Below are 3,809 nucleotides of genomic sequence, written 5' to 3'. Positions count from 1 at the left end.
ATTAACCAATTTAACTTATACAAGTCATTATAACCAGAATCAAATCATCCAAAATTACCAATAGAACCTATGAATAATGTGATATATCTCCAACAAGCTTCCAACCCAATCGAGCTTAGATAATCATTTTAAAACATCTAATAATTATACCTATTACCAATAATAATTCAATTCCAATAATAAAACACACATATATATAATATTCATTACCAAATAGCATTCACTTATATTAAAATTATACAAAATATAGTTCATACGAACTTACTGCACTAAATTGCGTAAATAGCAAAATTTAGGGACATTTTAGAAAATTTCTATTTTCTCAATTTCCACCCAATCTTGATCTAAATTAATATTTCATTCAATTTAATAATTTAAATAATAAAACAATTCATTTCATGCAATTTGGTCACTTTTTGACATTTTACAAATTTACCCTTAAAGTTTCACATTTGTTCAATTTAGTCCCTGAACCTAAAACATGTAAATTGGTCATCTTTAATGAAAACTCTTGCTAGTTGAATAATCATATATTTTCCTCCTCCTCTTCATTCCACATCCTTAATGTATATAACATGTTTATATGTAACATTATCTACAATTTCACCATTTATTTATATATTCATTCAAAGTCATCCACTTGAGTAATAGTCACTAAATTATTTATATCTTGAGCTAAAGAACTTCAAATTGAGATCTGTTAATTTTCTCTGAAACTATACTCACATATATTCTTACCATAAATTTTTTAGAATTTTTGGTTTAGCCAATAAGTACAGTTTATTCTTTAAAGTCACCTCTGTTCTACTGTCTGACAGTTCCAACTCTTCTTCACTAAAACTTAATTATCTCCTTGTAAAAAATTCAAATGATATCCCTGTTTATTTATATTGAAAATATACTATTTAAAGATTTTAAACATATAAATTAATACCCATAATTATTTTTGTAAAATTTTTATGATTTTCCAAGGTCAGAATAGGGAACCCAAAATCATTCGACATTGTCTCACAAAATCTATTATATCTCATGATTTACAATTCCATTACTTACACCATTTCTTTTATGAGAAACTAGACTCAGTAAGATTTAATTCCATATTTTTTCATCCTCTAATTTTTAATTTCCATAATTTATGGTGATTTTTCAAAGTTAACCTCGCTCTGCTGTTCAAAACTGCTTTTAGTGCAAAATGTTAATTACTAAGTTTATAACTTCCTTATTCCCTTTCTCTATAATATTTCCCATCACTTTCACTTATTTATCTTCACTAATATATCAAGAAAATAAGACTTTATATAAGAAAACTCTACTATAACATCTTTCCATGCTATTTCAATAATATCAAACTTAAAAATATATTGAAATCTCAATGTTCTTACCTTGTCCTATTGATTTCAATATTTAGCTTGATTTTCTCTCTCCTCCAGCTTCAATTTCTTGAATCCAACTTGATATTCTAGCTCCCCATAGTCTCCTTGTTATCTTTCTCTCTTGATGGATATGGAAATTCTTTTGATTTCTAGGTGAAAATGGTATGTTTTTGGAGGAAGGATCAAATTGTAAAGAAAGCAAAACTTTCCTTCTTTCTCTCTTCTCCTCACGTTGGATGCATGGAAGATGATGGGTTGGTTGCTTTCGATCTTTATTTCCACATATATATATACTAAATAAATTAATAATAAAATAATAAAATATCATTTAAAAATCAAATGAAAATATTAATAAACTAATATTTATTTAATTAATTAATCTAAAATATTACCAACATATCATTGCCTTCTAGATTTCTCTCTCTTCTAATTAACCATTTTTCCCTTTATGTTCTTTTAAAATTCCATCCTTGAGTCATCACTTAATTTGGTAAAATTACGATTTAATCCCTCAAAATTCTTCACATTTTCAATTTGGTCCTAATTCATCCATTTTCCTTGGTTTCTAGATTATTCTACCCTTAAAATATTTGCACTATTGGTCCTTCAAATTTTTCATATTTACACTTTAACCCCTTAAATTTTGAGTATTTAGTCTTGGGCCACAAAACTTTTCTCACTTTTGCGATTTAATCCTTTCTTGAATTAATATGTCATAATATACTTCTCAATGTTGACATAACTCAAAATTACCCTCTTTATCACTTTATTTCCTTATTTTACTATATCAGGAATATTATCTTACTTTCTTACTGTAGTAATTTTTTTTGGGGTATTACATTCTCAATTGTAGATTACTCCACTACTAGTTCTAAATTCAGCTTACGTGTGAAAACTGAGTTATCTTCTGTAACAGTGGCATCATCAATAACTCCAGGTAGCTGAGTACCACTTCTTAGTGTAATGGTATTACAATGTTCCTTCCCTTAAGATCTTGAATTTTCAGTATCACTCAACAATGCTCCTTGTTGTCTTAAGTTTAATGCATTGACAATATGTCCTACTTGGTTTTCTAAAGCCCTTAAAGATGCATCTTGACTCTATATTACAGGATCGTTCTTGGCCATGTATTCATTTAATAAAGCTTCCATGATGAAAATGATGATGAACTTTGCTGAACATTTTGTCGTGGCATAGGTTGATTGTATCTAGGTGGTGTACTTGTGACATCCTATTGAACAACATTACTGGAATTCCCCACCCCTTAATTATTCCAACTGAAATTAGGATGTTATTTCCATCCTGGATTGTATGTAAGTGAATATAGGTTATTGTTTCGATTTAAATTTCCCATGTAACATACTAAAGTTGGGTTCGATGGAACATTCATCAAAATATGATCTTCCCCACAATAAATACATGTAAACTCTGCTGCTTTCGTTTCCTGCACTACAGTTGGTCTCTTCAATGTTTTAATCATATTAGTTAGACATGATACCTGAGCTGTTAAGGAAGTGATCGCATCAAGCTCCATAGCTCCAGCAACTCTTCTACCAATACCTACTATTGTAGTTGGATATTGATAATCATTGTTAGCTATCCTTTCCAGAATTTCAAATGCCTCATTATAAGATTTATCTAGCAAAGTCCTATTGGTAGATGCATCAACTACAATTCGTGTATTTACATTCAATCCATTACAAAACATTTCCATCTACGTTCAATGTTGGAAACCATGCATCGGTCATTTTCTAATCAATTCCTTGAATCGCTCCCAAGCTTCATACAATGTCTCATCTTCAGATTGCTAAAAAGATGTAATATCGTTCCTCAATTTGGCATTCATGTTTGGATGATTGTATCACAACAAAAACCTTTGACCAAGGTCATCCCAAGATGCCACCGTTCCTAACGGCAAAGCATTCAACCATGCTCTGGCACGATCTCTCAATGAGTAAGGAAATAGCTTGAGTCTTAGGGTATCTTTAGGAACACCCTGTTACCTAAATAAATCACAAACCTCCAAAAAGAGTCTTAAATGCAGTCACGAAGCTTCAGTAGGTAATCCACCGAACTGTCCTACTATTTGTAGCATTTGAAACATCACTAGTTTCAACTCAAAATGCTGAACTTAAATACGTGGCCTAACAATCCCTAGATTCAAATAATTCAAGATTGGCACTACATGTTTTCTAATGGGTTTTTCTCTATCATCTATCACACGAGGAATATCAACATCTCTACCATTCAGATGTAATGGATCTTCTCTGCTTGGATTATTTCCAATCCTTGCCATCTCTCGCAATTCTTTTCTCCTTCTTCTTAAGGTTCTCTCAATTTCAGGATCAAAATAATAATCTTAATTCTCAGGAATACCTCTACTCATAAACTAGCAAGAAACCTGAAAAAAATTGAAAATAACAAAGTAAGCTAAAA

At 30.4% G+C, this 3,809-nt stretch overlaps 1 non-coding gene across 1 annotated transcript; it reads left to right on the top strand.

Moving 5' to 3' along the window:
• Positions 1–3,103: 3,103 nt before the first annotated feature.
• On the top strand, positions 3,104–3,210 carry LOC128040687 (small nucleolar RNA R71). Its single transcript, XR_008195493.1, has one exon. It is a non-coding gene; the product is annotated as a small nucleolar RNA R71 (small nucleolar RNA).
• Positions 3,211–3,809: the final 599 nt, after the last annotated feature.

Source organism: Gossypium raimondii, chromosome 4 (genome assembly GCF_025698545.1).
Source record: "Gossypium raimondii isolate GPD5lz chromosome 4, ASM2569854v1, whole genome shotgun sequence".
NCBI classification, from domain to species: Eukaryota; Viridiplantae; Streptophyta; class Magnoliopsida; order Malvales; family Malvaceae; genus Gossypium; species Gossypium raimondii.
The sequence above is the reverse complement of the archived record's forward strand: the minus strand, read 5'-3'. Positions and strand labels throughout refer to the sequence as shown.